Raw genomic sequence first — 26392 nt, forward strand, 5'->3', positions numbered from 1 at the left:
GCAGCCTACATTTTCTGCCAAAATGGGAAAGAAAAAGGATGTGTCGGCTGCTGAGAAGCAACAAATTGTGGAGTGTTTAGGTCAAGGCATGACTACAATCAACATTGTGCGATGATCAGGATGAAGTGTCTTGGCAATCAAGAAGTATGTAGCTGATTCACAGTACACACGTGTGCGTGCTGATAAGGGCAAATTGAGGACTCTTTCCTACAGGCAATTACGTCAGGTTGAAAGAACAGCGGCAAAAAAGCCTTGTCATAGCAGCAGACAAGTTTTTGAAGCTGCTTGTGCCTCCAACGTCCCCCGAACAACAAGATGCAGGGTCCTTCAGAGGTTTGCAGCTGTGCATACGCCATCTTGTCGACCTCCTCTATCCACTTCACACAAGCAGAAACGGCTCCAGTGGGCCAAACATTACATGAAGACTGATTTCAAAACTGTTTTTTTCACGGATGAGTGCCGTGCAGCGCTCGATGGTCCAGATGGATGGAGTGGAGGATGGCTGGTTGATGGACACCCCACGCAAACACGGCTACAGCACCAACAAGGAGGAGGTGGAGTAATGTTTTGGGCTGGAATCATGGGGAGAGAGATTGTCGGCCCCTTTAGGATCCCTGAAGGCGCTAAAGATGAACTCCATAATGTATGTGGATTTTCTCAAACAGCACTTCCTGCCATGGTTCAAGAAGAAGAACCGTGTATTTCACAGCAAGATCATTTTTCTGCATGATAATGCACCATCTCATGCTGCACATAAAACATCTGCATCTCTGGCTGATATGGGCATAAAAGGGGACAAACTTATGGTGTGACCCCCATGCTCCCCTGACCTCTACCCCATTCAGAACCTTTGGAGCATCATTAAAAGGAGTGTCTATGATGGCGGGAGGCAGTTCACATCTAAGCAACAGCTCTGGGAGGGTATTCTGTCCTCATGCAAAACAATTGAAGCAGAAACCATCCAAAACCTGACAAATTCAATGGACGAGAGAGTTCAGAAGCTCCTTTCGAACAAGGGGTCCTATGTGAAAATGTAACATCACCTAGAATAAAGTTTTGAGTTGAAAACTGTTTGATTTCAGTTTCTAACAACCTGCTAATGCTTATAATTTCAAAAATGACCATTTTTTTGGTCTTTATTAAAATGAAAAGGTTGATCGAAAAGTTTGGGGGATCTAAGAGTGTGGCAACCCAGTAGTCATGATTACTTCGAATTCTGACAATATGAGGGTCATGCTGCAGGTAGTGCAGCAAGAAGGCACTTATGTGTCTTGCGCATCTCGGAGCCCCAAAATTATTTTCCGGGCTAGATGCAGCTAAAAATTATTTTTAATTTTAAATCTGGTGGAGCTTATTATAGATGGCCTAATAGGATCAGTGCTGCACACTGCTACAAAGCCCAAATTATTTTCCAGTCAAGATACAGATAAACATGATTAGTAATTTGAAAGCTTAAAACGTTTGGTAGGGTGATTTTAACCAATCATCAAGCTTTTACTCTACCCAGGATGACACAGGGGTAGAAAAGTCGTTTCGGATCTATGATTTGTTCATCTTTATGAACGTGAGTCTGTCTACATTATCAGTGGAGAGCCGCGTGCGCTTATCTGTCAGCACACCACCAGCAGCGCTGAACACACGTTCAGACAGAACGCTGGCTGCGGGGCATGACAAGATCTCCAAGGCGTAAGTGGCTAGCTCCTGCCATTTATCCAGATTGGAAGCCCAAAAAGAGCAAGGTTCCAGTGACACAGTCGTGGCTTCAATGTTTACTTGGAGATACTCCTGTACCATCGTCTCTAGGCGTTGACTATGTGTCAGACTTCTTGTCTCCTGTGGCCTTGCAAAGGATGGGCTAAAAAAGTGGTGAAATGATTCCGCAAAATTGATGTTACCAGCAGATACTGTGGTTCTGTTACGGTTTGAGTGCTGAACACTTGACGGTCCCACGGTTGGCAAGTTGGAACTGTGAGATTCACTACGTGCACCACTGGTATTTTGTGGAAAAGCACATGTTAGATTCTGCAACAGCCTCTGCTGATACTCCTGCATGCGTGCATCCCTTTCTATGGCAGGAATAATTTCTGCAAATTTACTTTTGTACCGGGGATCTAACAGTGTGGCAACCCAGTAGTCAGGATTATTTCTAATTCTCACAATTCGAGGGTCATGTTGCAGGTAGTGCAGCAAGAAGGCACTCATGTGTGTTGCGCATCCAGGAGCACCAAGTCCCTGTTGTGTTGGTGGCGAGGTAACAATCATGCTTCCTTCCTCTGTCCTCTCCCCCCAACCTCGCACAACAGAAATGTGATCAAGGTCTCCCTCATCTGATGAGTCTTCCATCAGTTCGTCCTCCACTTCTTCCTGGGCTACTGCACCTTCCTCACTAGTTTGGCTGCTACCATGCGCCCTGGTAAAACCATCTCCCCCACCCTCACATGCCTGCCGCCTTGGTGCTGCCGACCGTCTGGACCTTGCAGATGTTAGCACTTCCGCATACAACTCCTCCTCCTCTACTTCCTCCACCTCCTCTTGTGCCACCACCTGACTCCGAATTCTGTTTAACATGTGCTCCAGCATGTAAACCACCGGAATAGTCATGCTGATAATGGCATCGTCAGCACTAAACATCTTCGTCGCCATTTCAAAACTGTGCAGAAGGGTGCATAGGTCCCTGATCTGAGACCACTCCTCCAGCGTGATTTGCCCCACCTCTGAATCTCGTTGGCCCAGGCTATACGTCAGAACGTATTGCACCAGGGCTTGTCGGTGCTGCCACAGTCGCTGCAACATGTGCAGAGTTGAATTCCACCGGGTAGGCACATCGCATTTTAGCCGGTGAAGTGGCAGGCCCAACGACTTCTGTAGAGATGTAAGTCGCTGAGCTGCGGGATGCGAACGGCGGAAGTGAGCACACAGCGACCGTGCCCTCTGCAGAAGGCCATCTAGTCTGGGATAGTGGGCTAAAAATTGCTGGACAACCAGGTTCAACACGTGAGCCATACAAGGCACGTGTGTGACATTGCCCCGGCGAAGGGCCGCACCCAGGTTTGCAGCATTGTCGCACACGGCCTTTCCTGGTTTCAGGTCCAGTGGAGACAACCATTCATGAAATTGGTTCTCCAGAGCTGACCACAACTCCTCAGCTGTGTGACTCACATTTCCCAGACATTTCAATGTAAAAACCGCCTGATGACGTTGAGCCCTACTGCCAGCATAGTAAGGAGGTGTGCAGGATCCCTTCTGCGCAGTTAGAAAGCTTGTGGCATGACCAGACAGGCTTTGGGTGCAGGTGGAAGACCGAGAGGAGGTTGAGGAGGCAGAAGCAGTGGAGGAACTTTGACATAAAGAGGATTGACGCACAACTCGTGGGGACGGCAAGACTTGGACAGCAGCCCCTTGTCCTGCTGTCACCATAGTTACCCAGTGCCCAGTCAGCGACATGTAACGCCCCTGTCCATGCCTACTCGTCCAAGTGTCTGTGGTGAAATGCACCCTGTCACCCACAGAGTTTCTCAAAGAAGCGGTGATGTTGTGTGCGACATGCTGGTGGAGCGCAGGCACACCTTTCTTTGAGAAGTAGTGCCGACTGGGCATCTGGTACTGGGGCACTGCGACGGACATAAGGTCTCGAAAATCCTCTGTGTCCACCAGGCGGAAAGGCAGCATTTCTGTAGCCAAGAGCTTGCAGATGGTGAAATTCAACCTCTTAGCTTTCTCATGGCTAGGAGGAAATGGTCTTTTACTTGTCCACATCTGAGGGACCGAGGGCTGGCTATTGTGCTTAGACGGGGTTGATAAGGGTGTCCCCGGCAAACTGCCGGTCTGTGAAGAAGATGCAGGCGGACATGTTAGGTTGCCTTCATCCAAAGGTGGTGCTATCGATGTCGGACAGCGCTCAACACCAGCTGGTGTTACCACCTCCAAAGAAAATGATGACCTGCCAATCACGCTGGCTGTTGCGGGTAAAGAGGTGGCAGGTCTGCGCCCCAAAACAGGTGTGACTGCTGTCCCCCCAGTCACAGAGGATGAAGAGGCCGCGGATGCACAAGATATGGCAGACGGTGGTTGGCCCGGCCGGCTAGGCCGCATTGTAGCACACTGAGCTTCCCACTGCAACTTATGCTTCATGTCCATGTGCCGGTTCATGCATGAAGTACTCAAACTATGTATTTTTTGGCCTCTACTTAGCTTTTGCTGACAAATGTTACAGATAACACGAGTTGGGTCATCTTTATTGATCTGAAAAAATGCCCAGGCTATGCAAGGCTTAGCACCCATGCGACCTGAAGAGCCACCACGACTTGTGGTGAGAGGCAGAGTTGTGTTTGAGGATGCAGTTGTTGACGTGCTTCCAGTACTACGTCTCTGTCCAGGAAGGCGCAACCTGACCTCGTCGTCACTAGCATCTTCCTCCACCTCCTCTGCTGACCTCATCTCTTGGCTGACTGTGGGTTGACAGTAAGTGGGATCTCCGACCTCATCATCATCACCCTGTGCGTTATCACACCCGTCGTCCTCAGAGCCAACCTGTTCCTGCCCTGACAAAAAACTAAAGTTGTCGCTCCAATCAGGTATTTGAGTCTTATCATCGTCTTCCTCATTGTCTCCACCAACAGGAGTTACAGTTTGGGAATGAGGGTCTACATTATGGTCAGAACCTTCTGCGTCTGGTCCTGGATCCGACTCATAAAGATTCTGGGCATCAGTGCAGATCATTTCCTCGTCTGGATTCACAGAAGCGCTGGAGTCGACCTCTGATTCCCAGGCTAGAGTATGAGTAAACAGCTCTGCAGACTCAACCATCTGTTCTACCTCATACTCAGACGGGCAGCTGGAGATTTGGGAGCTGTGAGGAAGCAAGTGCGATTTGGGTGACACCTTTGAGGACTGGAGTATTTGTGATGTTGAAGTTGATGTGGAGGAGAGCCCACTTAAAGGAGCACTTGATATCCGTTGAAGCACCTGCTGTTTTTGTGCCTCATCTGGAATTTGTAGCGATTGGCGTGGCCGTAAGAAAGGGATCTTATCACATTGTCCGCTAAAAGAAGTAGACATTTTAGTTTGGCTGGAAGATGGTCTTTCTTCTGCAGATGTTACTGTTGCTTTAACACCTACCCCACGGACACAACCTTTTTTCGACTTCCCAACACGCCTATTCCCCTTTCCACCAGCAGAAGGCCTTTTTCCACTCATTTTGGTGGTTAACTAATTCACAACTCTGGAGTTGTTTGCACAAAAAAACAATGGATGGTAACCGAGCAGAGCTGAGTGGCCAAACTGTGGTATTAGGCCAAAACTATTGGCTGGGTTAGATGCAGAAAAAAATTATTTTGAATTTGCAACCTGATGGAGGTCAGTATAGATGGACTAATAGAGAAAGTCCGACACACTACTAGAAGGCCAAATATTTTTTCAGAGGTAGATGCAGAAAAAAATATATTCAGTTTGCAACCTGATGGAGGTCAGTATAGATGGATTAATAGAACAAGACCCACACACAGCTAGAAGCCCAATATTTTTTCAGAGGTAGATGCAGAAAAAACTATATTCAGTTTGCAACCTGATGGAGGTCAGTATAGATGGACTAATAGAACAAGTCCCACACACTGCTAGAAGCCCAAATATTTTTTCAGAGGTACTGTAGATGCAGATAAAAATTAGTTTTAATTTGCAACCTGATGGAGGTCAGTATAGATGGACTAATAGAGAAAGACCGACACACTACTAGAAGGCCAAATATTTTTTCAGAGGTAGATGCAGAAAAAAATATATTCAGTTTGCAACCTGATGGAGGTCAGTATAGATGGATTAATAGAACAAGACCCACACACAGCTAGAAGCCCAATATTTTTTCAGAGGTAGATGCAGAAAAAAATATATTCAGTTTGCAACCTGATGGAGGTCAGTATAGATGGACTAATAGAACAAGTCCCACACACTGCTAGAAGCCCAAATATTTTTTCAGAGGTACTGTAGATGCAGATAAAAATTAGTTTTAATTTGCAACCTGATGGAGGTCAGTATAGATGGACTAATAGAGAAAGTCCGACACATTACTAGAAGGCCAAATATTTTTTCAGAGGTAGATGCAGAAAAAAATATATTCAGTTTGCAACCTGATGGAGGTCAGTATAGATGAACTAATACAACAAGTCCCGCACACAGCTAGAAGCCCAAATATTTTTTCAGAGGTACTGTAGATGCAGATAAAAATTATTTTTAATTTGCAACCTGATGGAGGTCAGTATAGATGGACTAATAGAGAAAGTCCGACACACTACTAGAAGGCCAAATATTTTTTCAGAGGTAGATGCAGAAAAAAATATATTCAGTTTGCAACCTGATGGAGGTCAGTATAGATGGACTAATACAACAAGTCCCACACACAGCTAGAAGCCCAAATATTTTTTCAGAGGTACTGTAGATGCAGATAAAAATTAGTTTTAATTTGCAACCTGATGGAGGTCAGTATAGATGGACTAATAGAGAAAGTCCGACACACTACTAGAAGGCCAAATATTTTTTCAGAGCTAGATGCAGAAAAAAATTATATTCAGTTTGCAACCTGATGGAGGTCAGTATAGATGGATTAATAGAACAAGACCCACACACAGCTAGAAGCCCAATATTTTTTCAGAGGTAGATGCAGAAAAAAATATATTCAGTTTGCAACCTGATGGAGGTCAGTATAGATGGACTAATAGAACAAGTCCCACACACTGCTAGAAGCCCAAATATTTTTTCAGAGGTACTGTAGATGCAGATAAAAATTAGTTTTAATTTGCAACCTGATGGAGGTCAGTATAGATGGACTAATAGAGAAAGTCCGACACACTACTAGAAGGCCAAATATTTTTTCAGAGGTAGATGCAGAAAAAAATATATTCAGTTTGCAACCTGATGGAGGTCAGTATAGATGGATTAATAGAACAAGACCCACACACAGCTAGAAGCCCAATATTTTTTCAGAGGTAGATGCAGAAAAAAATATATTCAGTTTGCAACCTGATGGAGGTCAGTATAGATGGACTAATAGAACAAGTCCCACACACTGCTAGAAGCCCAAATATTTTTTCAGAGGTACTGTAGATGCAGATAAAAATTAGTTTTAATTTGCAACCTGATGGAGGTCAGTATAGATGGACTAATAGAGAAAGTCCGACACACTACTAGAAGGCCAAATATTTTTTCAGAGGTAGATGCAGAAAAAAATATATTCAGTTTGCAACCTGATGGAGGTCAGTATAGATGGATTAATAGAACAAGACCCACACACAGCTAGAAGCCCAATATTTTTTCAGAGGTAGATGCAGAAAAAAATATATTCAGTTTGCAACCTGATGGAGGTCAGTATAGATGGACTAATAGAACAAGTCCCACACACTGCTAGAAGCCCAAATATTTTTTCAGAGGTACTGTAGATGCAGATAAAAATTAGTTTTAATTTGCAACCTGATGGAGGTCAGTATAGATGGACTAATAGAGAAAGTCCGACACACTACTAGAAAGCCCAATATTTTTTCAGAGGTAGATGCAGAAAAAAATATATTCAGTTTGCAACCTGATGGAGGTCAGTATAGATGGACTAATAGAACAAGTCCCACACACTGCTAGAAGCCCAAATATTTTTTCAGAGGTACTGTAGATGCAGATAAAAATTAGTTTTAATTTGCAACCTGATGGAGGTCAGTATAGATGGACTAATAGAATGATGCTATGCCCAAAAGATTTTACTTCACTAGGTGCAGTAAAAAAATTGGTATTCTATACACAGGTGGTATATCTTGCAACACAGATAGGCTACTCCACTGACTAACACACTCTGCAATAGGCCAAAAAGGATTAGCTTTGCTAGATTCAGCCAAATGCTGTGAAAAAAACTTGCACAGCACTGGCACAGACCTGCCTGGCAAAAACTGATAGGAACTCATGTAACCTAGTCCTGAAAAGGACTGCAATTACAATTAGTCTTTACTCCCACAACCGATCTATTTAAGAGCACAGACCTCCCTGATAAAACTCGTAGGAAATGCTGTAACCTAGTCCTTAAAAGGACTGCAATCACAACTATTCCCTGCTCCCAAGCTATCTGTATATTTGTGCGAAAATTGGCTTGAAATTAACAAGGTATAGCGCACACAGCAACAGCGGTGCCGTCTAACATGCAGCTGCAGCAGTGAGAAAATGGTGGCGACGGGGAAAATGGCTTGGTCTTATAGGGCAAGGACATGTGACATACACTGCCAATGACACATGCCCTTGCTTGTGTGAAAAAAAAGCATTTCGCTCCGTGTGTGCGCTGCTGATAGGCTGACAGATTGCACCTCCCCACTGTAAATGCGGGAAAGAGAAAAAAAAATGGAGATCTTCATTGTTCCTGCAGAGATCCATCCCCTGCCCCTCCCCCCACCCCGCTGTACACTCAAACTGCGTATTAACATTAATTTTCATCATTACTGAGAAAAAATCCAGTTATGATTTTGGTGCACGAACAGTTATCGAACATAATCTCGAACAGCCGAATTTTTCTCAAATTGTTCGTGTTCGCCGAACGGCTCGAACACCGCCCAAAACAGCTCGAATTTGAGATTGGCGAACAGTTCGAGTAGAACAACGCTCATCTCTAGTCATGAGTCTCGGTTGGCAGGTCATCCAGGAATTTCTGAGACCAAGAGACTTGTGGGTCGCAGTTTTTGGTGGCCTGGATGGCAGAAGGAAGTCATTAAGTGGGTGCGCCAATGTACTGTGTGTGCTAGATCCAAGTCTTCGCATGCTCCTGCTGCGGGGTTTGCTTTGCCCTCTGGAGGCTCCTAGTGCACCTTGGACACGTCTGGCTATGGACTTTATTACTGACCTTCCTCCCTCTGAAGGTTTCACGGTCATCTGGGTGGTCGTGGTCCATTTTAGCAAGATGTGTCACTTGGTTCCCTTCATCAAACTGCCTTGCGCTAAGACACTCGCTAAGGCCTTTGTCAAGGAGATTGTCAGACTACATGGTGTTCCTACTGACATTGTTTCTGATAGGGGACCTCAGTTCGTGGCTCGTTTTTGGCGTGCCTTTTGTGACAGGTTGGGAGTTCATTTGTCGTTTTCATCCGGATATCATCCTGAGTCTAATGGCCAGACAGAAAGGAAGAACCAGGATGTTGAGCAGTTCTTGCGTTGTTTTGTGGCAGACAATCAAGAGGGGTGGTCTGAGTTTCTGCCACTTGCTGAATTTGCTCTTAACAACCATACATCCTCTTCTGCTGGGTGTTCGCCTTTTTTTTGTTGTTCTGGGAAACATCCGTCTTTTGGGTCATTCTCCAAATTGGTTTCGGCTGTGCCTGAGGAGGAGAGTTTTTCCGGTGATTTGGAGAGAGTTTGGACGGATGTGCGAGGTAATCTTAAGGAGGCTAACAAAAAATCTAAGAGGTACTTTGATAGGAAACGGCAAGAGGTTTTGTTTGCTGTTGGTGACATGGTTTGGTTGTCCTCTAAGAATCTGCGATTGAGGATTCCTTCTAAAAAATTGGGTCCCAAGTTCGTAGGGCCCTTTAACCCCTTAAGCCCCGCGGGTGGTTTGCACGTTAATGACCGGGCCAATTTTTACAATTCTGACCACTGTCACTTTATGAGGTAATTACTCTCGAACGCTTCAACGGATCCCCCTGATTCTGAGATTGTTTTTTCGTGACATATTGTACTTCATGATTGTGGAAAAATTTCTTCGATATCACTTGCGTTTATTTGTGAAAAAAACGGAAATTTGGCGAAAATTTTGAAAATTTTGCAATTTTCAAAATTTGAATTTTTAAGCCCTGAAATCAGAGCGATATGTCACACAAAAGAGTTAATAAATAACATTTCCCACATGTCTACTTTACATCAGCACAATTTTGGAACCAAAATTTTTTTTTGTTAGGGAGCTATAAGGGTTAAAAGTTGACCAGCGATTTCTCATTTTTCCAACAAAATTTACAAAACCATTTTTTTAGGGACCACATCACATTTGAAGTCACTTTGAGAGGTCTTTATGACAGAAAATACCCAAAAGTGACACCATTCTAAAAACTGCACCCCTCAAGGTGCTCAAAACCACATTCAAGAACTTTATTAACCCTTCAGGTGCTTCACAGGAATTTTTTGAATGTGGAAGAAAAAAATGAACATTTAACTTTTTTCACAAAAATGTTAATTTAGACCCAATTTTTTTTATTTTCACAGGGGTAACAAGAAAAAATGGACCCCAAAATTTGTTGTGCAATTTCCCCTGGGCACGCAGATACCCAATATTTGGGGAAAAAATACTGTTTGGGCGCACGGCAGGGCTCGGAAGGGAAGGAGCGCTATTTGACTTTTTGATTGTAAAATTTGCTTGAATAATTAGCGGACGCCATGTTGTGTTTGGAGAGCCCATGTGTGCCCAAACTTTGGAGCTCCCCCACAAGTGACCCCATTTTGGAAACTAGACCCCCCAAGGCACCTTTCTAGATGCATAGTGAGCACTTGGAACCCCCAGGTGCTTCACAAATTGATTCGTAACAATGAAAAAGTGAAAAAAAAAACACTTTTTCATTTTTATGAATCAATTTGTGAAGCACCTGAGTGTTCCAAGTGCTCACAATGCATCTAGATAGGTGCCTTGGGGGGTCTAGTTTCCAAAATGGGGTAACTTGTGGGGGAGCTCCAATGTTTGGGCACACAGCGGCTCTCCAAACGCAACATGGTGTCGCTAACAATTTGAGCCGATTTTCCGTTAAATTTGTTAGAGGACACCATGTTGCATTTAGAGAGTCCCTGTGTGCCCAAACATTGGAGCTCCCCCACAAGTGACCCCATTTTGGAAACTAGACCCCCCAAGGCACCTATCTAGATGCATAGTGAGCACTTGGAACCCCCAGGTGCTTCACAAATTGATTCGTAACAATGAAAAAGTGAAAAAAAAAACACTTTTTCATTTGTATGAATCAATTTGTGAAGCACCTGAGGGTTCCAAGTGCTCAGTATGCATCTAGATAGGTGCCTTGGGTGGTCTAGTTTCCAAAATGGGGTCACTTGTGGGGGAGCTCCAATATTTGGGCACACAGCGGCTCTCTAAATGCAACATGGTGTCCGCTAACAAATTTAACGCAAAATTGGCTCAAATTGTTAGCGACACCATGTTGCGTTTGGAGAGCTGCTGTGTGCCCAAACATTGGAGCTCCCCCACAAGTGACCCCATTTTGGAAACTAGACCCCCCAAGGCACCTATCTAGATGCATAGTGAGCACTTGGAACCCCCAGGTGCTTCACAAATTGATTCGTAACAATGAAAAAGTGAAAAAAAAAACACTTTTTCATTTTTATGAATCAATTTGTGAAGCACCTGGGGGTTCCAACTGCTCACTATGCATCTAGATAGGTGCCTTGGGGGGTCTAGTTTCCAAAATGGGGTCACTTGTGGGGGAGCTCCAATGTTTGGGCACACAGGGACTCTCTAAATGCAACATGGTATCCGCTAACAAATTGAATGGAAAATCGGCTCAAATTGTTAGCGGACACCACATTGCGTTTGGAGAGCTTCTCTGTGCCCAAACTTTGGAGCTCCCCCACAAGTGACCCCATTTTGGAAACTAGACCCTCCAAGGCACCTTTCTAGATGCATAGTGAGCACTTGGAACCCCCAGGTGCTTCACAAATTGATTCGTAATAATGAAAAAGTGAAAAAAAAAACACTTTTTCATTTTTACGAATCAATTTGTGAAGCACCTAGGGGTTCCAAGTGCTCACTATGCATCTAGATAGGTGCCTTGGGGGGTCTAGTTTCCAAAATGGGGTCACTTGTGGGGGAGCTCCAATGTTTGGGCACACAGGGACTCTCTAAATGCAACATGGTATCCGCTAACAAATTGAATGGAAAATCGGCTCAAATTGTTAGCGGACGCCACATTGCGTTTGGAGAGCCCCTCTGTGCCCAAACTTTGGAGCTCCCCCACAAGTGACCCCATTTTGGAAACTAGACCCCCCAAGGCACCTTTCTAGATGCATAGTGAGCACTTGGAACCCCCAGGTGCTTCACAAATTGATTCGTAATAATGAAAAAGTGAAAAAAAAAACACTTTTTCATTTTTACGAATTAATTTGTGAAGCACCTAGGGGTTCCAAGTGCTCACTATGCATCTAGATAGGTGCCTTGGGGGGTCTAGTTTCCAAAATGGGGTCACTTGTGGAGGAGCTCCAATGTTTGGGCACACAGGGACTCTCCAAATGCAACATGATATCCGCTAACAATTTGAGCCGACAATTTGTTAGCGGATATCATGTTGCATTTGGAGAGTCCCTGTGTGCTCAAACATTGGAGCTCCCCCACAAGTGACCCCATTTTGGAAACTAGACCCCCCAAGGCACCTATCTAGATTCATAGTGAGCACTTGGAACCCCAGGTGCTTCACAAATTGATTCATAAAAATGAAAAACTGTTTTTTTTTTCACTTTTTCATTTTTACGAATCAATTTGTGAAGAACCTGGGGGTTCCAAGTGCTCACTATGCATCTAGAAAGGTGCCTTGGGGGGTCTAGTTTCCAAAATGGGGTCACTTGTGGGGGAGCTCCAAAGTTTGGGCACAGAGGGGCTCTCCAAACGCAATGTGGTGTCCGCTAACAATTTGAGCCGATTTTCCATTCAATTTGTTAGCGGATACCATGTTGCATTTAGAGAGTCCCTGTGTGCCCAAACATTGGAGCTCCCCCACAAGTGACCCCATTTTGGAAACTAGACCCCCCAAGGCACCTATCTAGATTCATAGTGAGCACTTGGAACCCCAGGTGCTTCACAAATTGATTCATAAAAATGAAAAAGTGTTTTATTTTCACTTTTTCATTTTTACGAATCAATTTGTGAAGCACCTGGGGGTTCTAAGTGCTCACTATGCATCTAGATAGGTGCCTTGGGGGGTCTAGTTTCCAAAATGGGGTCACTTGTGGGGGAGCTCCAATGTTTGGACACACAGGGGCTCTCCAAACGCAACATGGCGTCCGCTAACAATTTGAGCCGATTTTCCATTCAATTTGTTAGCGGACACCATGTCGCGTTTGGAGAGCCCGTGATGTGCCTAAACAGTGGAGCTCCCCCACAAGTGTCCCCATTTTGGAAACTATACCCCTCAAAGATTTTATTAAGGTGTATAGTGAACATTTTGAACCCAGAGGTACGGCACATTATTTGTTTACATTAGGTCATCATATTGAATAAGTTTTCATTATTCTTGAGCGCAAGTGCTCGCTACTTGAGTTTGCATCGGGTACTCAGGTATGCACCATGTACAGCGTGTGCTCGAGTGACATGCTCGAGTCCCTGCTCCGCATGTTTCACGGTTATTAGACACCCAAAAAAAAACATGCGGGGATCGCTCGTGCATGGCAGGCATTCCCCGTAAAGTTTTTTGGCCGCGAAGCATATGGGGCAGAGACTCGAGCATGTCACTCAAATACCCACGATACTAAATGCATACCAGAGCACCCGATGCAAACTCAAGTAGCGAGCACTTGCTCTCAACACTAGTCGCCATATCGTCATCTTTTTTTCTTACTTTTGAAAAAAATCCCAACCCCAGCCCTAACCCTAGCACAACCCTAGCCCCAGCACAACCCTAGCCCCAGCACAACCCTAGCCCCAGCACAACCCTAGCCCCAAACCCAGCCCTAACCCTAGCCCAATCCTAACTCAAGAGTTTATTTTTGACGCCGTTCCTTGTGCGGTATAAGTGATTAGACGACTTTATTCTTCGGGTCGGTGTGATTACAGCAATGCCAGAATCATATGGGGTTTTTATGACTGACAGCTGTCACACACTAAAAGACGCATTTTTTGTAAAATCTAGTTTTTGCATCGCCATATTTTGAGAGCTATAATTTTTCCAAATTTTGGCAGACAGTCATGTGACGGCTCGTTTTTTGCGGGATGACTTGACGTTGTTATTGGTGCCATTTTCAGGCACGTGACATTTTTTGATCGCTTTCTATTCCGATTTTTGGGAGGCAGAATAAACAAAAACCAACAATTCAGGAATTGTTTTTTTTTTTTTTTTTTTATTCTGTTCCGCGTGTGGTAAAATTGATGAGGCAGCTTTACTCTTCGGGTCAGTACGTTTACAGCGGTACCACATTTGTATAATTTTTCTATGTTTTGGCGCTTATACACAATAAAAGCTATTTTATAGAAAAAAATATTTTTTAGTATCGCTTTATTCTGAGAGCTATAACTTTTTTATTTTTCGGCTGATGGAGCTATATGGCGGCTTGTTTTTTGCGGGACGAGATGACGTTTTCAGCGGTATCATTTTTATTTATATGCGTCTTTTTGATCGCGTGTTATTCCACTTTTTGTTTGGCGGTATGGTGATAAAGCATTGTTTTTTGCTTGTTTTTTTTTTTTTTTTTTTTACCGTGTTCACTGAAGGGGTTAACTAGTGGGACAGTTTTATAGGTCAGGTTGTTCCGGACGCGGCGATACCAAATATGTGTACTTTTATTGTTTTTTTTTTATTTTTTTTATAATAATATTTATTGATGGGTACATTATATTTTTATTTTTGGTGTATTATTTTTTTTATTTTTTTATAATATTTTTGCACATTTTTTTTTTTTTTTTTTTTCCACTTTCACACAGTTTATACACTTTATTACTTTGTCCCACTCTGGGACTTTCACTTTTTTTTTTCTGATCGCCTGCATGGCACAGGAATGGAGCACCATCCCTATGCCATGAAGGCTGTCAGAAGTGCACAGTGTGAAGATTGCTTGGAGATGCACTGCGCATGTCCAAGCAATCTTCCTGCTCTCTGGTGACCCGGATGTTGTCATGACGACATCGGGTCGTCATGGCAACACCCGGGAAGCCTTTGCAGACTGCGCTGGAAGCCGGAAGAGGAGGTGAGTATCGGCGATCACCTCCCCTTGCCCCCGCAATGCCGCGATCGACTTCGATCGACTTCGATCGCAGCATCGCGGGGGTTAATGTGCTGGGAGCGGTGCGTGACCGCTCCCTGCACATAGTACCGGGTGTCAGCTGTGACAATCAGCTGACACCCGGCGGCGATCGCGCCCGCACAGCCTGTGTGCGCGCGCGATCGCCATGACGTACTAATACGGGTCTGGCTCTTAAGTCCCAGGGCACAGACGCGTATTAGTACGTCAGATGTTATTAAGGGGTTAAGGTACTTCAGATAGTTAACCAATCTGCTGTTAGGCTGGAGGTTCCTACGTCCTGGAGGATTAATCCGGTGTTTCATGTTTCTCTGTTGAAAAAAGCTGATGTGTCGGATGGTGACGCCTCTGCCACTGTTCCTCCGGTGGTGGAGGACGGGGAATATGAAATTTCCCGCATCCTAAATTCTAGACGGTATAGAGGGAGTTTGCAGTATCTCGTCGCTTGGAAGGGTTTTGGACCTGAGGATAACTCATGGGTGAGGGCGGATGATGTTTCTGCCCCCAGACTTGTCCGAGCATTTCACAGGAGGTTTCCTGGTAAGCCTGGGCCTAGGGGATCCGGAGGATCCTCTCAGAAGAGGGTGTACTGTTACAACTCTCCTGTTAGGTTTTTTTAGTTTGCTGGTCACATGACCATTTTGCCTAATAAATCCGGCTCCGCCCTCCTGGCTTTGCTGGACTTCATTTGTATTTACTACTGTTGAGCTAGCTTGTTGCTCTATTGCCGTTCTCTGGTAGTTTTGCTAGTTCTTCGGACCTCTATGCTTTTTGTTGTGTGTTTGTCTTTGACTGCTACAATTTCTGCTAGGAGGTGTCCAACTTGTCCCAGTCCCTAGAACTTGTAGGGATCCCTCCCTCACATCTATAGGTCTGCGTTCAGACTAGCCGAGGACTTTAGCGGGTCTGATCGCAGGATCAGGTTCCCCGTTACATCGTAGGGATCTAGTTTAGTTCTATTGTAGGGACAGTTCTCCTGCCTTTCCTTAGTTTCTGTAGCAGATCATAACAGTTATGGCTGAAATAGATCACTTTGTTAAATGGTCAAATTTTAAAATCAATGCAGCGAAGTCTGAGGCCCTCGATGTCTCCCTCCCCAAATCCATATAGGATTCCATCCAGTCCAACTTTCCCTTTGCCTGGCCCTCACAGGGTATCAAATAATTAGGAATTCCTATTCATAGAGACCTCTCCCATCTATGTTATCTTAATTTTGGGCCCTTTATTGAACAACTCCATACAGACCACGGTTGGCAAATTAGAACTGTAAGATTCACTATGTGAACCACTGGTGTTTTGTGGAAAAGCACATGTACACTGTGTTCCAAATTATTATGCAAAAAGTGTTTAGGAGTGATAAGGGAAGAATTTGTTAGTTTGTCAGTTAAACTCATTGATGGTGATGTGTGTCAGGGCTCTTTATATCACTGTAAGCAATTGCAGACACCTGTGCTAATTAGTTTGGCAGGTGTGTCCAATGAAAGGCAAGACTACTTAAGAAGGCTGTCTCACATTATTAAGCAGTCTACATTTTCTGCCAAAATGGGAAAGAAAAAGGATGTGTCGGCTGCTGAGAAGCAACAAATTGTGGAGTGTTTAGGTCAAGGCATGACTACAATCAACATTGTGCGATGATCAGGATGAAGTGTCTTGGCAATCAAGAAGTATGTAGCTGATTCACAGTACACACGTGTGCGTGCTGATAAGGGCAAATTGAGGACTCTTTCCTACAGGCAATTACGTCAGGTTAAAACAGCAGCAGCAAAGAAACCTTGTCATAGCAGCAGACAAGTTTTTGAAGCTGCTGGTGCCTCCAACGTCCCCCGAACAACAAGATGCAGGGTCCTTCAGAGGTTTTCAGCTGTGCATACGCCATCCTGTCGACCTCCTCTATCCACTTCACACAAGCAGAAACGGCTCCAGTGGGCCAAACATTACATGAAGACTGATTTCAAAACTGTTTTGTTCACGGATGAGTGCCGTGCAGCGCTCGATGGTCCAGATTGATGGAGTGGAGGATGGCTGGTTGATGGACACCCCACGCAAACACGGCTACAGCGCCAACAAGGAGGAGGTGGAGTAATGTTTTGGGCTGGAATCATGGGGAGAGAGATTGTCTGCCCCTTTAGGATCCCTGAAGGCGCTAAAAATGAACTCCATAATGTAGGTGGATTTTCTCAAACAGCACTTCCTGCCATGGTTCAAGAAGAAGAACCGTGTATTTCACAGCAAGATCATTTTTTTGCATGATAATGCACCATCTCATGCTGCACATAAAACATCTGCATCTCTGGCTGATATGGGCATAAAAGGGGACAAACTTATGGTGTGACCCCATGCTCCCCTGACCTCTACCCCATTCAGAACCTCTGGAGCATCATCAAAAGGAGTGTCTATGATGGCGGGAGGCAGTTCACATCTAAGCAACAGCTCTGGGAGGGTATTCTGTCCTCATGCTAAACAATTGAAGCAGAAACCATCCAAAACCTGACAAATTCAATGGACGAGAGAGTTCAGAAGCTCCTTTCGAACAAGGGGTCCTATGTGAAAATGTAACATCACCTAGAATAAAGTTTTGAGTTGAAAACTGTTTGATTTCAGTTTCTAATAACCTGCTAATGCTTATAATTTCAAAAATGACCATTTTTTTGGTCTTTATTAAAATGAAAAGGTTGATCGAAAAGTTTGGGGGATCTAAGAGTGTGGCAAACCAGTAGTCATGATTACTTCGAATTCTGACAATATGAGGGTCATGTTGCAGGTAGTGCAGCAAGAAGGCATATATGTGTCTTGCGCATCTCGGAGCCCCAAAATTATTTTCCGGGCTAGATGCAGCTAAAAATTATTATTAATTTTAAATCTGGTGGAGCTTAGTATAGATGGCCTAATAGGATCAGTGCTGCACACTGCTACAAAGCCCAAATTATTTTCCAGTCAAGATACAGATAAACATGATTATTAATTTTAAATCTGGTGGAGCTTATTATAGATGGCCTAATAGAATCAGTGCTGCACACTGCTACAAAGCCCAAATTATTTTCCATTCACTATTTGATTTGTTCATCTTTATGAACGTGAGCGCTGAACACATGTTCAGACAGAACGCTGGCTGCGGGGCATGACAAGATCTCCAAGGCGTAAGTGGCTAGCTCCGGCCATTTATCCAGATTGGAAGCCCAAAAGGAGCAAGGGTCCAGTGACACAGTCATGGCTTCAATGTTTGCTTCGAGATACTCCTGTACCATCGTCTCTAGGCGTTGACTATGTGTCAGACTTCTTGTCTCCTGTGGCCTTGCAAAGGATGGGCTAAAAAAGTGGTGAAATGATTCCGCAAAATTGATGTTACCAGCAGATACTGTGGTTCTGTTATGGTTTGAGTGCTGAACACTTGACGGTCCCACGGTTGGCAAGTTGGAACTGTGAGATTCACTACGTGCACCACTGGTGTTTTGTGGAAAAGCACATGTAAGATTCTGCAGCAGTCTCTGCTGATACTCCTGCATGCGTGCATCCCTTTCTATGGCAGGAATAATTTCTGCAAATTTACTTTTGTACCGGGGATCTAACAGTGTGGCAACCCAGTAGTCAGGATTATTTCTAATTCTCACAATTCGAGGGTCATGTTGCAGGTAGTGCAGCAAGAAGGCACTCATGTGTGTTGCGCATCCAGGAGCACCAAGTCCCTGTTGTGTTGGTGGCGAGGTAACAATCATGCTTCATTCCTCTGTCCTCTCCCCCCAACCTCGCACAACAGAAATGTGATCAAGGTCTCCCTCATCTGATGAGTCTTCCATCAGTTCGTCCTCCACTTCTTCCTGGGCTCCTGCACCTTCCTCACTAGTTTGGCTGCTACCATGCACCCTGGTAAAACCATCTCCCCCACCCTCACATGCCTGCCGTCTTGGTGCTGCCGACTGTCTGGAACTTGCAGATGTTAGCCCTTCCGCATACAACTCCTCCTCCTCTACTTCCTCCACCTCCTCTTGTGCCACCACCTGACTCCGAATTCTGTTTAACATGTGCTCCAGCATGTAAATCACCGGAATAGACATGCTGATAATGGCATCGTCAGCACTAAACATCTTCGTCGCCATTTCAAAACTGTGCAGAAGGGTGCATAGGTCCCTGATCTGAGACCACTCCTCCAGCGTGATTTGCCCCACCTCTTGATCTCGTTGGCCCAGGCTATACGTCAGAACGTATTGCACCAGGGCTTGTCGGTGCTGCCACAGTCGCTGCAACATGTGCAGAGTTGAATTCCACCGGGTAGGCACATCACATTTTAGCCGGTGAAGTGGCAGGCCCAACGACTTCTGTAGAGATGTAAGTCGCTGAGCTGCGGGATGCGAACGGCGGAAGTGAGCACACAGCGACCGTGCCCTGTGCAGAAGGCCATCTACTCTGGGATAGTGGGCTAAAAATTGCTGGACAACCAGGTTCAACACGTGAGCCATACAAGGCACGTGTGTGACATTGCCCGGCGAAGGGCCGCACCCAGGTTTGCAGCATTGTCGCACACGACCTTCCCTGGTTTCAGGTCCAGTGGAGACAACCATTCATGAAATTGGTTCTCCAGAGATGACCACAACTCCTCAGCTGTGTGACTCACATTTCCCAGACATTTCAAAGTAAAAACCGCCTGATGACGTTGAGCCCTACTGCCAGCATAGTAAGGAGGTGTGCAGGATCCCTTCTGCGCAGTTAGAAAGCTTGTGGCATGACCAGACAGGCTTTGGGTGCAGGTGGAAGACCGAGAGGAGGTTGAGGAGGCAGAAGCAGTGGAGGAACTTTGACATAAAGAGGATTGAAGCACAACTCTTGGGGACGGCAAGACTTGGACAGCAGCACCTTGTCCTGCTGTCACCATAGTTACCCAGTGCCCAGTCAGCGACATGTAACGCCCCTGTCCATGCCTACTCGTCCAAGTGTCTGTGGTAAAATGCACCCTGTCACACACAGAGTTTCTCAAAGAAGCGGTGATGTTGTGTGCCACATGCTGGTGGAGCGCAGGCACACCTTTGTTTGAGAAGTAGTGCCGACTGGGCATCTGGTACTGGGGCACTGCGACGGACATAAGGTCTCGAAAATCCTCTGTGTCCACCAGGCGGAAAGGCAGCATTTCTGTAGCCAAGAGCTTGCAGATGGTGAAATTCAACCTCTTAGCTTTCTCATGGCTAGGAGGAGATTGTCTTTTACTTGTCCACATCTGAGGGACCGAGGGCTGGCTATTGTGCTTAGACGGGGTTGATGAGGGTGTCACCGGCAAACTGCCGGTCTGTGAGAAAGATGCAGGCGGACATGTTAGGTTGCCTTGATCCAAACGTGGTGCTATCGATGTCGGACAGCGCTCAACACCAGCTGGTGTTACCACCTCCAAAGAAAATGATGACCTGCCAATCACGCTGGCTGTTGCGGGTAAAGAGGTGGCAGGTCTGCACCCCAAAACAGGTGTGACTGCTGTCCCCCCAGTCACAGAGGATGAAGAGGCCAAGGCTTAGCACCCATGCGACCTGAAGAGCCACCACGACTTGTGGTGAGAGGCAGAGTTGTGTTTGAGGATGCAGTTGTTGACGTGCTTACAGTACTACGTCTCTGTCCAGGAAGGCACAACCTGACCTCGTCGTCACTAGCATCTTCCTCCACCTCCTCTGCTGACCTCATCTCTTGGCTGACTGTGGGTTGACAGTAAGTGGGATCTCCAACCTCATCATCATCACCCTGTGCGTTATCACACCCGTCGTCCTCAGAGCCAACCTGTTCCTGCCCTGACAAAAAACTAAAGTTGTCGCTCCAATCAGGTATTTGAGTCTCATCATCGTCTTCCTCATTGTCTCCACCAACAGGAGTTACAGTTTGGGAATGAGGGTCTACATTATGGTCAGAACCTTCTGCGTCTGGTCCTGGATCCGACTCATAAAGATTCTGGGCATCAGTGCAGATCATTTCCTCGTCTGGATTCACAGAAGCGCTGGAGTCGACCTCTGATTCCCTGGCTATAGTATGAGTAAACAGCTCTGCAGACTCAACCATCTGTTCTACCTCATACTCAGACGGGCAGCTGGAGATTTGGGAGCTGTGAGGAAGCAAGTGCGATTGGGGTGACACCTTTGAGGACTGGAGTATTTGTGATGTTGAAGTTGATGTGGAGGAGAGCCCACTTAAAGGAGCACTTGATATCCGTTGAAGCACCTGCTGTTTTTGTGCCTCATCTGGAATTTGTAGCGATTGGCGTGGCCGTAAGAAAGGGATCTTATCACATTGTCCGCTAAAAGAAGTAGACATTTTAGTTTGGCTGGAAGATGGTCTTTCTTCTGCAGATGTTACTGTTGCTTTAACACCTACCCCACGGACACAACCTTTTTTCGACTTCCCAACACGCCTATTCCCCTTTCCACCAGCAGAAGGCCTTTTTCCACTCATTTTGGTGGTTAACTAATTCACAACTCTGGAGTTGTTTGCACAAAAAAACAATGGATGGTAACCGAGCAGAGCTGAGTGGCCAAACTGTGGTATTAGGCCAAAACTATTGGCTGGGTTAGATGCAGAAAAAAATTATTTTGAATTTGCAACCTGATGGAGGTCAGTATAGATGGACTAATAGAACAAGTCCAACACACAACTAGAAGCCCAAATATTTTTTCAGAGGTAGATACAGAAAAAAATTGTATTCAGTTTGCAACCTGATGGAGGTCAGTATAGATGGACTAATAGAACAAGTCATACACACAGCTAGAAGCCCAAATATTTTTTCAGAGGTAGATGCAGAAAAAAATTATATTCAGTTTGCAACCTGATGGAGGTCAGTATAGATGGACTAATAGAACAAGTCCCACACACAGCTAGAAGCCCAAATATTTTTTCAGAGGTAGATGCAGAAAAAAAATATATTCAGTTTGCAACCTGATGGAGGTCAGTATAGATGGACTAATAGAGAAACTCCCACACACTGCTAGAAGGCCAAATATTTTTTCAGAGCTAGATGCAGATATAAATTATTTTTAATTTGCAACCTGATGCAGGTCAGTATAGATGGACTAATCGAACAAGTCCCACACATTGCTAGAAGGCCAAATATTTTTTCAGAGCTAGATGCAGACAAAAAATTATTTTGAATTTGCAACCTGATGGAGGTCAGTATAGGTGGACTAATAGAACAAGTCCCACACACTGCTAGAAGGCCAAATATTTTTTCAGAGCTAGATGCAGAAAAAAATTATATTCAGTTTGCAACCTGATGGAGGTCAGTATAGATGGACTAATAGAGAAAGTCCCACACACTGCTAGAAGGCCAAATATTTTTTCAGAGCTAGATGCAGATATAAATTATTTTTAATTTGCAACCTGATGCAGGTCAGTATAGATGGACTAATCGAACAAGTCCCACACATTGCTAGAAGGCCAAATATTTTTTCAGAGCTAGATGCAGACAAAAAATTATTTTTAATCTGCAACCTGATGGAGGTCAGTATAGATGGACTAATAGAGAAAGTCCCACACACTGCTAGAAGGCCAAATATTTTTTCAGAGCTAGATGCAGATAAAAATTATTTTTAATTTGCAACCTGATGGAGGTCAGTATAGATGGACTAATAGCGAAAGTCCCACACACTGCTAGAAGGCCAAATATTTTTTCAGAGCTAGATGCAGAAAAAAATTATATTCAGTTTGCAACCTGATGGAGGTCAGTATAGATGGACTAATAGAACAAGTCCCACACACAGCTAGAAGCCCAAATATTTTTTCACAGGTAGATGCAGATAAAAATTATTTTTAATTTGCAACCTGATGGAGGTCAGTATAGATGGACTAATAGAGAAAGTCCCACACACTGCTAGAAGGCCAAATATTTTTTCAGAGCTAGATGCAGAAAAAAATTATTTTGAATTTGCAGCGTGATGGAGGTCAGTATAGATGAACTAATAGAACAAGTCCCACACACTGCTAGAAGGCTCAATATTTTTTCAGAGCTAGATGCTGAAAAAAATTATATTCAGTTTGCAACCTGATGGAGGTCAGTATAGATGGACTAATAGAACAAGTCCCACACACTGCTAGAAGCCCAAATATTTTTTCAGAGCTAGATGCAGAAAAAAATTATATTCAATTTGCAACCTGATGGAGGTCAGTATAGATGGACTAATAGAATGATGCTATGCCCAAAAGATTTTACTTCACTAGGTGCAGTAAAAAAATTGGTATTCTATACACAGGTGGTATATCTTGCAACACAGATAGGCTACTCCACTGACTAACACACTCTGCAATAGGCCAAAAAGGATTAGCTTTCTAGATTCAGCCAAATGCTGTGAAAAAAACTTGCACAGCACTGGCACAGACCTGCCTGGCAAAAACTGATAGGAACTGATGTAACCTAGTCCTGAAAGGGACTGCAATTACAATTAGTCTTTACTCCCACAATCTATCTATTTAAGAGCACAGACCTGCCTGATAAAAGTCGTAGGAAATGCTGTAACCTAGTCCTTAAAAGGACTGCAATCACAACTATTCCCTACTCCCAAGCTATCTGTAAATTTGTGCGAAAATTGGCTTGAAATTAACAATGTATAGCGCACACAGCAACAGCAGTGCCGTCTAACACGCAGCTGCAGCAGTGAGAAAATGGTGGCGACGGGGAAAATGGCTTGGTCTTATAGGGCAAGGACATGTGACATACACTGCCAATGACACATGCCCTTGCTTGTGTGAAAAAAAGCACTTCGCTCCGTGTGTGCGCTGCTGATAGGCTGACAGATTGCACCTCCCCACTGTAAATGCGGGAAAGAGAAAAAAAAATGGAGATCTTCATTATTCCTGCAGAGATCCATCCCCTGCCCCTCCCCCCACCCCGCTGTACACTCAAACTGCGTATTAACATTAATTTTCATCATTACTGAGAAAAAATCCAGTTATGATTTTGGTGCACGAACAGTTATCGAACATAACCTCGAACAGCCGAATTTTTCTCAAATTGTTCGTGTTCGCCGAACGGCTCGAACACCGCCCAAAACAGCTCGAATTTAAGATTGGCGAACAGTTCGAGTAGAACAACGCTCATCTCTAGTGGTCAAGTACAAGGACAAGAGGGATGTCCTTCTCTTGACAATTATACATGGTGATGGCAGCACCGTCAGCACTGTATGAAGTTCCACTTCACAGGTTGTCAAACCAGACTGTGTAGTGGGGTACAGCAAGTACATGGGGGAGTTGATCTCTCTGATCAAGTCCTCCAGCCGTCCAATGCTTTGAGAAAGGCCAGGGTGTGGTACAAGAAGTTGGCCATGCACATCGTACAGATGGCAATGCACAACGCTTTCCCTTTGTCACAATGTGCAGGCCAGACTTCTACGTCGTACCTTCACTTCCAGGAGGTAGTTATCAAGGCCCTGATATTTGGCAGTGGTGAGGGAATGGGCCCCAGCACTTCCAGAACTGAAGGACCTCGAATTGTACCAGGCCAGCATTTCCAGGGTGATCCCTCACAGTGGAAAAAAGGTAAGTGACAAAAGAGGTGCAGGGTGTGTTATGAAATTGGAATACGCAAGGACACCATTTATCAATGCGACACTTGCCCCAACAAACTTGATCTGTGCTTGAAAGAATGCTTCAGAAGGTACCATGCTTCCATGCACTACTAAATTAATTTCTGACGTATGACAACCTGATGAACACTCCACAACTGACGTTTGACAACCTGACTAACACTACGTCAGTTGTGGAGTGTTAGTCAGGTTGTCATACGTCAGTTGTGGAGCATTCATCAGGTTGTCCTACACAACTGACATATGACACTAAATTATAACATTCACAAATTGGGTATCAGTTCCAAAAAGGGGGCACTTGTTGGGCATTTCCACTGTTTAGGCACATCAGGGGCTCTGAGAACGTGACATGACGCCCACAGACCATTCCATCAAAGTCCGCATTCCAAAGTGTCACTCCTTCCCTTCCGAGCTCTGACATTCACCCAAACAGTAGTTTTCTCCATCACATGAGGTATCAGCGTACTTAGAAGAAATTGTACAACAGATTTTGAGGTCCACTTTCTCCTATTACCCTTGTGAAAATATTTTTTTCAACATTTTTGTGGAAAAAATTAGATTTATAAATTTCTGTGAAGCATCTGGGGGTTCAAGGTGCTCACTAGAATTGAGCGAACACTAAAATGCTTGGGTGCTCGAAGCTTTGGCCAAGCTCGCCGTGATACTCGGGTGCTCGACCCGAGCAACGAGCCCAATGTTAGTCTATGGGAGACTCGAGCATTTTTGCGGCGGCACCCCCGGCAGTCTTTTAAAAGCCTAACAAGTGCTCAAAACGATAGTGACAGTGCTCAAATGACATGGGGACAGCATGGGGATCGCCCCAGAAAGCATTTCAGACCCCCAGGTCACTGCTGTCAACAACGTGGTCAGAGGTATTAAGCCACTTTTAAGGGCTCACAATAAAACATTCAAAAACGAAACTGAAACTGCTTTCATGAGTAATATGTTAAGGAAGTTTCTTTCCAGGGTAAAGACTTGTGTATGAGGTAAAATAAATAACCAAAAAAAAATACTCCTCCACACCTTGGGCTATGTTCACAATTAGCATTTTTTATGCGTTTTTGCACTTTTGTATTGCTTTCAACCGTGACAAATGCATTCACCGGGAAATGTCATTTTAACATTTTACAACCTTATCTGGCCATGTGCTGTGTGACACGTGCATACAGTGCTAAAAGACATGGGAACAGCATGGGGAAGACCCCTGGAAGCATCTCTGACACCCAGGTCACTGCCTAAAAGTGTGCCCATCAGAAGTCATCCTTGCCGCATCAGAAGATGCAGACTTGCAACTATCCCCGTGCAAGTTCTTGTCCCAAGGCAGTGTTCAATTGTACCTCCCCCATTCCTTGCAATGCAACCGCAAATATGCAGCCTGCCACCTACCCACCCCCAGGCTGCAATTCCATACTGCTTGCTTGCACTTGAAATTGGGCCTTTTAGACATGTGGAGGCAGAATCTGGCCACCATGTCATGGCTGTGTTGGCGGCCTGGAATCCATACTCAGTCCCCAGCCGCCCGGCGGCTGGGTGTCCACATTTGGTCTCCAGCTGCCAGGGGGCGGCCGGGTGTCCATACTCGGTCCCCAGCCGCCCCGTGGCCAGGTGTCCACACACGGTCCCCAGCCGCCTGGGGGCAGCCAGGTGTCCATAAATGGTCCCCAGCCGCCCATATTTCTCCTTAGAACATCCCCCCACCCAATTTTCTTTAGGGCAGCATTGGACGAGCCCACCAGAGAACCAGACTACTAAGGTGGGCTCTGGCTTCTCCATCAGGGGAGTTGAGAGTGCCAAGGTGAAGACCATCATGATGATGATACAAGTTAGCATCTGCTTTGTTTTCTTGGAATGCAAGCGTAAGTGTGCAGCCTGTCACCCACCCACCCCCAGGCTGCAATACTATA

The sequence above is a fragment of the Phyllobates terribilis genome, unplaced genomic scaffold (genome assembly GCF_046119375.1).
Source record: "Phyllobates terribilis strain yellow unplaced genomic scaffold, ASM4611937v1 Scaffold_33__1_contigs__length_13283291, whole genome shotgun sequence".
NCBI classification, from domain to species: Eukaryota; Metazoa; Chordata; class Amphibia; order Anura; family Dendrobatidae; genus Phyllobates; species Phyllobates terribilis.